At 38.8% G+C, this 9,036-nt stretch overlaps 2 pseudogenes; both read right to left on the bottom strand.

The window, feature by feature from the left end:
- Positions 1 to 695: 695 nt before the first annotated feature.
- Positions 696 to 3,247, bottom strand: LOC116136685 (annotated as a pseudogene).
- A 784-nt stretch (positions 3,248 to 4,031) lies between these two features.
- On the bottom strand, positions 4,032 to 7,511 carry LOC116136674 (annotated as a pseudogene).
- Positions 7,512 to 9,036: the final 1,525 nt, after the last annotated feature.

Raw genomic sequence — 9,036 nt, 5'->3', positions numbered from 1 at the left:
TGCGCCTACTAGCAAGTTGAACCGTGGCAGGCTGACCTTGGCTGGGCTGGTACTCACCGAAGAAGGCGATTGGCCGAGGTAAGGGGATTCGCGAGTCACCCGGGGGTAAAAGGCCGACGTCGACGCCAGTTGAGAAGAGCATACATCCTACGCCTACGGCAAGCACGCATGTAGGCTGACCTTGGGCCTGGGCTGCAATCCCGAAGAAGGGTGAATGCCGAGTAAGGGGATCCGTGATACCCAAAGGGTAAAAAGGCCGATGGGATAAAGAGGCTGACTGGACATCGGTTGTGGAAGCGTGGTGAGAATGTTAGGATCCCACATTAAGGAAAGGGGTGGGCATGTGGGTTATAAATGGCTTGGGCACCTCCCTTGGCAAGCTATTTTCCAAGAGAGTTCTACCCAAACCATAAAAGCCCATTGCCTAGCCCAACTGTTTAGCGAATCGGCTCGAGTAAGGGGATCCACGAAGTCACCCAGGGGTAAAAGGCTGACGGTGAGAAAGAGGCACGTGAACGTCGGTTGTGGAAGCTGTGTGAATGTTAAGATCCCACATTGGAAGGGAAAGGGTAGGCATGTGGGTTATACATGGCTTTGCACCCTCCCTTGGCAAGCCGGTTTTTCAAGAGAGTTCTACCCAAACCCATAAGACCCATTGCCCCCCAATTGTGAGTTGTTGGAGTGGATTCCTATCACTATCTTTGACAAACCTTTTTGTACCAATATTCATTAAGAGCCTCACCAATGATACCAACTAGAAGTAAAACAATACGAAATGGATAAAGAAAGACTTGTAAATAACCCAACTTCTTGAATCTTGAATTTAACGATAAAATCCAAATTTCCTTTGAAGAGGTCTTTTCGGAACTCCAAAATGCCTGGCAATTTCAGAAGGCATAAGTCTGAAACACCTTGAGCTGCAATAGCAGCGATTTTTCACTTTAGACAATTTTTCCCATTGTCTAATCAAGACTTCTCCCAGGAACATGCAGCACAAACGAATCTCTCTCCATATCTTTAACATCAGCTGGCAGACGCACATAATCATCCTTGGTAGGAGTATCTCATTATTATGTACAACACCACCAATAAAAGTTTTGTATCCAAATCCTTTCCATCTTGAGGCATCATTATCTGCTTCAAGAGCAACTCCATCAGGTTGAATCTCTTCAAGTTATCAGTTTCACCTTCGGAATCCTCACTAGATCCTGTCTCCTCATCATCTTGCATCAGCTGCTTCACAGAATCAGTACCATCCATCACTTCCTCAGTGACATCAATGTTCATAACTTTCACTTTCAGTCCTATTTTTCCTTAAGAAAATTTATAACACTTTTTATCCCTTCCTCGTGCTCCCTCAATTGATGCCCTTGTCATCACTTCTCTCTGCTTTAACTTCAGTTCCTTGAACATCTACAACAGATGCATTATCAACTTCGGAAGTTGATGGATTTTTAGTGACTTGGAAAGTGAACTTGCAGAGTTCGTTGAACTTCCCTTTGCTCGCTGCAAATATACTACCTGTGAACAGATAATATCGGATTCAAATGTTTATGCCATTTTTGGCATCAGAAAACTTATCATCTCAAAGGAACATCTGAACTTTACCTGCATCACATAGGATTCCTCATTATCTTTGACGACAAAGATTTCAAATAGGGGAGTTCCAGGGGATGAAGTGGCCAACTGTCTGTAGCAAACTATAATTACTGACACACTCTGGATGATATCAAACTTAAATAAAACCACAAAGGATTCATACTCTGGACTGTAATTCTGGCAACAAATCTGCCAACACCAGGTGTTATGTGTACTAATCTGCCAAATGGATCATCTGAATCCTTGGAGTAGCCCCCACCCAGCCAACTACCAAAACAACAATAAAGGTTAATTAAACGTTTTCATAACCGCATTCCAGTCAGCTTTAAGAACCCCATATCACTATATAGTCCCAAGCCATAAGAAAAACTAATGGCATCAATAGTCGCCATCACAAACAAGAGTGTCAAGATATTGGCAGAGAATCTATTCATCATATCCCTCTAAGGCCAACAGCCACCAACAAATTCTATGAGAAAATGAACACACACCAATCTACCATTTATTTAACCGCTGATTGAGTTCCGCATAAAAAAAAGAGAAGATAAAATATGGAGCTGAACTGAATATAAGGCAAATTAGAGGCCCCCAAATATAAGAATACTGGAAAGTCCACTACAATTGTTGAATCTGGCTGAACAAAAAATCAAATTCCACATAATTCATCTAGAATATTGTTTTTTCTATAAGAAGTTGTAATTTTGTTTTAAAGTGTCTATTCTTGAATAGTCTCAAGTTAATAAATCTTTGTTAACATAATACCAAGTGAAGGTCCAGAAGATTACCAGTCCACTTCCCTGTATATACACAATCTAGAAGCATCATGGTAGCGCTCTTCGTCTATCGCAGTCTGAACGAAACAGCAGATCAAGTTAAGAAACAAAACATTATCCAGTAGGTGTTACTTCAAGGGGCTAATTCACAGGTCACACCTTCAACTGAGACATTATTTCTGCTACAGTATCCTTTGAAGTAGCTTCTGCAATGCCTTTTTCAATTTGGCAGCTTCTTGGAAGTCTTCATTCTCAATTGCATCTTCAAGTTGAAACTAAAGCAGAGCAATTCATTCGGGTTAAAAAAGCAAACAAAAAGTATCATGTAAGCTGGTTTAAACTTAGAGTTCTTAGTTATCTTTGACAATTATCATTGTCACGTTTTCAATGTAGCCATATCTAGTCTGCTCAGTTTGAATGAGGTGATGATATCAACAATAAAATCCACCAACTATTAGTAATGAACAACTATGAAACATGTAATCTGAGATTCAAAGGACAAAACCCAACAACAATACGAAAAAAAGAACAAGAAGCAACAAAGAAAACGCACAGAGACATAAAAAAGATTAAATAAGAGAAGTACCTTTAGAACAGAAGCATACTCTCAGCTTGTTCAATTTCAGAGAGTGGCGAGTCCATCGATTCCAATCCAATCCAAACAAGAGAATTGTTATTACAGTATTGCTATTGTTACTGTTGCTACAGAGACAACGAAAGATTTCGGGTTCTTCGAGTTCTTGGTTTTGGAAGACGAAGCGGAATTCGAACTCCAACAACCCAAACAAAACTCAAACTGTTAGATTTCTTGACTGAGAATCTAAGCTGGAAAGCTGAAATTGTATAATCATATTCATATTCATGCCCAAAACCATTGTTTGCCACTAACATCTCTCTTTCTTTTCAGTTTTCTGTTGGTTGGGTTGTTTGGATTTGGATAGAAAAATCACGGGTGATAAGTTTCTGGCTTCATTAGAATTCCGGACCCGTTTCAATTATTGTACCACCTCTGCTGTGCTTAAAAATCTGTTTGTTTATGTATTTTTATTAAAGAAATTAAATTATTAAAAATATGATAAGATTTAAGTGCAGATACAGTCCCAAGTTTCCCTTTTTGGAATAATAAATTTTCTAGCACGTTATTACAAATCTTATATAAACAAAATTCATTTTTTTTTTTTAATCTAATAAACAAAATTCTAAAATAATTCACCAGTGACTGGCCAGAGAATCTCAAAGTTTTCAACGACAACCATTCATTTCGTCCTGTCTCTTTAAGGTTTTTCACAGCTGACCTTTCATCAAATGGACCCAGAAAATCCCACGTTTTCTTATTTTGGCGTATTAAGAGGCCGGGACATCAATTATACAACTGAAAATCTAATTTCATTGGTTTATGATTCAAAAAACTGAAGGTGTCATAAACAATTCTCATGTCACTACTCCATACACTCAATGGATCTACTCATATATATATATCTTTCTACACCATTAACCACTGCTAGCATTAACACAATGGCCATGGACAAATATTGTTTCGCTTCTGCAGCATGTGGTTGAAGAGTATGTAGCCAAAATTGTCAGTCAGAATCTGAGAAATGGATCAGTGTTGACGTGGGTGGCGTGACCAACAACACTCTTTCAACAGAAGCCAATGGCTCATGCCGTCTGATTTTGAGTTGCTGGAGACATTCCTCCATTCTCGGCAGTTTCCAAAGCAGCATCACTAGGAGATCCTGCTTTTCTGTACGGACTGGCGGAGAAGACCCTGCAGCCTCACCAATAGCTCTGGCTAGAAGGCTGGGTTTTACATACGACTAGCTGTCCAACACTGGATGATGACCGTTCAGAATCGGTAGTGCGGAGATTGGACAAGGCACTCAGGTCGGTTGGGAAGACTGAGCAACGGCACCTAGGACACTTCACGTTCAATCTGCCACTCGTCAATGCATTCTATATGAAAATTATGAGCACAAGGCAAGCCACGAACCTGCACCACTTCAGCAAGAAACTTATGATTATAGGCCCTCTAAATTTTTTTTTATTTTTTCTTGGATAGGAAACATACAATTATATTAAAAGAAAAAGAGAGAATACGAAAGTAGATCAAATACCACTGAGGTGATATATGCCCTTAAAAGATAACAATGTGTATAAACAGTTTTGCAGAAAGACTGTTGCTTGCATCTCCATAATTGTATAATTTACATTAGTTTCCACTGCTACTAAAGTATAAAAGTGGGTGCACCTCTGCATCCAGGTTTTATAGCTCCAATCTTAACAATGCAATTTAATGTCTACCTATCCAAGGGCTCTAGCAATTACAGAGCCAGAATCAAATCCCAAAAAGTGAGAGATTTTACATGAAGCTACTCTGACCAGTGAAAAGCCTGAGAAATACGATTTTCAGCATGCAAATCCCAATAATGGCACCATATAGAGCTAAAAGGCATCAAGACTAACAACTCCAAACAGTTGGAAACCAATAAAAACTAGGCATGTTACAAAAAAATTCTAACCTGATGACTATTAGGCATGTAAAACCTCATGCACTTAGATGAAGCATAAAATTAGACAGAATCTGACCTCATTCCCCACATAAAACTCTTCCAAGCAAATGGGGCATCACTGCAATCAGTTGGAACAGCCTTTAACCTAAACTTTGGAAGTTCCTGAATAAGTGCCTCTACTGCTTCTCTCTGCACAACATCAGGATCCAGAACAAATTGTAGATTAATACATCTAACAAGACTTCTAATAGAGGGAATTGTAAGCAAAAAGAAATAAGTTGGTAAGACAACCACAAATATCTACTTTACTAGAGCACCAAATGTATAATAGAGTGTGGCAATACATACACCCTCATAAGTAACCAAGGAAGTGCCCCATCTATTGAAAGTGAGAATAATGAAAAATATATCCTACACCAGACAACCAAATCCAACACAAACACATAACAGATGAAGAGAGGATTGTAACTTCCCAAAATTGGTTTAAGTTCTGACTGTGCTAAGAAAGTCAGTCAATGTCTTGAGTTCATATTTACCGCAACGAAAACAGAGGCAACATAGCCGACAATATAAGAATTTTTAGAAAGAACATTACAAGTAAACCCTCCTTGGTCAGCTCACATATTCACGAATGCAACAACACATTAAAATAAAGAAAACTGTCGATTGTAGCTCTTGGTGATGCAGTACTTACCTGAGCTGCAGTCAAATAAAGTCCAGGATGGTATGCCGCAGCATCTTGGCCAATGCCTCTCATCTCTTGACCAGCAGCCTCAAATGCCCAATCTGTACACGGATCATGTCAACCAAAACCTGGATCACAGTAAGAGTTTAATCCAGGCACTATCAAACAGAAGTAATGTAAATTTTGGAACATCTTTTGCACTTGTCACTACAGATAATCCAGAATTGAGCAGCCAGGTACATGGTCAAAGAATTATATTGCTTTTATACTCTCCACACAAAATGAAAAGGACTACAATAATAACTAAACCATGAAATAGTAATCTTTGACATGAAGCGGAAAAAATAGCACAAAAAGACATGAATCTTTATAAAACCATGATTACACACTTCAAACAAAGCCATCACCTAAAACCATTGCATCACATCCTATTTTGATAACTAGTTCACAACACTATTCGGTGATCAAAATTTGGAATAAAGGAACTAATCAATGCATTGATAGCGAACTTGATAAAGAAGTTAATATGAAATAATCTGCCACATGCAAAAATATTTCAACCATACCCCATATTCTGAAACAGGAATTCCCTGCTGAGCACGCAATAGGTGAGCTTGTCTTCGTGTCAACCACTGCCAAATTGAAGTTCAAAAAACAGAATTAAACAAAGTGGAGCATCAGACCAATATCTTTTAAGGCTTAAATGTCAATTGTTGTAAGACAGAAAATGTGACTGAGAGAGCAAAAGAGAACACTTATTCATGGCATAGAACTAGGTTATACATGAGTAAATGGAAACTGTACACAACATTGAGTACTAAACTAACCTTTCCCTGGACATGCAAGCGATGCAAAGAAGTCCACAGTAGCTGAAAAGTAACCAATAAGGAAACCCCATTTCTGACCCTCTTCTGGCAACTGCAAGCATTTAGTGACATTGTTTCAAGCATTAAGAGTATTTGCAGATCAAAACACCTCCCAAAATCAGAAAATAGAACACTTACACAATTTCTTGCACTGTGTGAACCCAAGGTACCATTATAGTCCAAGCCCAAGAAATGGATAAAGCAGTAGAGTAAATTGAAAGAACCACTACTCTCCACAGAAACGAGCATATCTCTGCTGCCACCCAAAATCCCTAAAGCATGTAAAGCAAAGAATATTATCATGTAAATTCAGCTAAGCTTATTACAAAAAAGATATTACAATAGAAAGAATATTAACAATGTTAAAATATTCCATACATTGATAGCCAAAAAGTAATCACAAACAAATTAGCAGAAACCTCTTATACTCACAATCCCATTCCAGCTGCTAGTCCATTATCTACGAACTAACATCGAAAAACAAACACAGTAGTGTAATCAACCTGAAGAATAACAATAAACTATGAATCACGAGAAAACTTCAACTTACAATCTAAACACTAAACATAAAACCAAAATTCAATCCTTAAGTTCCTCAAATTTCAGAAACCTACCACGATCCATATGTGCAAAGGGTATGTACAAGAGGTAACGCTTCCAATTGATTGCAACAATGATTCTAATGGCAAAAAAAAAAATCATTAAGGAAGAACACTCATAAACTAATAAAACTTCAATAAATCCCACCTACGTAAACCTAAACAATCATTTAACACTCCATTCATAGATAAACACTAAAATATCAGTTTACATTTCTTGGCAACCAATCAAACTTAAAACAAAATATAAGAATCAAAAGGATACACACTTGTCGCGAGCATCGACAAGAAAAATCCATCATACCTGCAATAAGCAATTTCACATTCTTATAACATTAAACCTCAAAGGAAATGATATTAATATATTTTAAAGAACTTCGTATTGAAAGAATAAACTAACCACTTGAAGTCGACGCCTCTGATTGCCATAGAGGATAAGAAAGACGTCTGTGTTCAGTTGAGAAAATCAAAACCCTAGAAACGAGGCCATCAAAGATCGAGATTGAATAATTTGAATCGCATTAGCGAAAAAAAGTATTTAAAAAACTGAGAACGTTAGCGTTTCCTAGTAATAGTAAGTAGAAAGCTTGTCTGATTCGGTTCGTGAAAAGGAAACCATTTGATTCTGAGGGAGGAGTGAAGTGAACTAGAAAGAGAGAGAAAAAAAAAGGAAACGGGAGACTTTATGCCGTTACTTGACGGCGTTAGTGAGTTCGCTTTGTGTATAAGCCGTACGTTGTACACCCACAATCGGTGTGTCGGTACCGACTGATGAGATGCTGTAATCCACTGTTAATGGACGGGTGCTAATGGATACGGCGGCTATTGGGTGCCACGTTTGATTGGTTCGTTAAAGCGGGTAAATTTTCTAAAGCACGGCACTGTTTTATCAATAATTTCAATTGAATACGTGAATGAAAGATGGTGGACGGTTATAACAACTGGACGAAAGAGTGAAAAATGGCCCTACTTCTAAACCACAGCGATATCCCATATGATTTCTCGGTTATTAAAAGATTGAAATGCAAGTGGATTGGGTATATATTCAAAACTTATTATGGAATTCAATTTATAACACGGGAAGGCCCCACAAAAGCATCAAAGAAACGACAGCAAAAGCTGTTGACCCTTCATGTAAGGTGGATTATTCTGCACTCCAACCCACAGATATATTATCTCGATTTTAATAAGTATTATATATAATATATTTATATATACGAAAACTTATCTCTAAACTTGCTCTCATGATTATAACGTGTCAACTCACAATGGTAGCTTATAATGGTGCTCTCATGATTTAAACGTGTCAACTTCGCAATGGGTTAGCTTATAATGGGTCTTACTTGGGTCCTATCTGATAAATTATGGCTAACCAATTGTAAGCATTATTTTAACACCGACCCGCCCGCCGGTTGAACCAAGACCGCAGCTTCACCAGGCTGGGTTAACTTTTTCGATTCACCCCCAACCCTAAGATTTGGAGGATGATCGACGAACAATCGACGGGCCGGAAGGTTAGGGCTTTTGAAGACTAAGGTCCGTTGAATCCAATGGTGGTGGCGTCGTTGATTTCCGGTAGTAGATCGACCAGAAATCGAAAAACCTGGCAGCGGCAACAATGGGATTTTTCCGGCGATTGGCTAGGCTAACGGGGGGTGGGTTGAGGTGGGTTTTGGTCGGAGAGCATGAGAGTAATTCCTGGGTGATGGGGAGGTTTGTCGGCGCCGGCGGTGGATGAGACCTGGCCTGGAATACCCACCCGACTTCATGGAGATCTGACCGAAATCGAACCTATTTTGGCCAGATCTTGGGTAGATTTTAATGGAAATATCTCAGGGAAGATTGGGGTTGCATCTGGGGTGTCACCGTTGTCGATCAGTCGCCGTCAATTTTCAGTTGGGGTTGTTTTGAGAAAGTTCAAACATGTAGGGACTTGAAGGTAATTTTAAGGGGTGTTTGTTGAGTTTTAAAATTTTTGTCAATCGTTTTGACCGACGGTCACCC

Source organism: Pistacia vera, unplaced genomic scaffold (assembly GCF_008641045.1).
Source record: "Pistacia vera cultivar Batoury unplaced genomic scaffold, PisVer_v2 Contig109, whole genome shotgun sequence".
Taxonomy (NCBI): Eukaryota; Viridiplantae; Streptophyta; class Magnoliopsida; order Sapindales; family Anacardiaceae; genus Pistacia; species Pistacia vera.
This window is presented reverse-complemented; position numbering and strand designations above follow the sequence as displayed.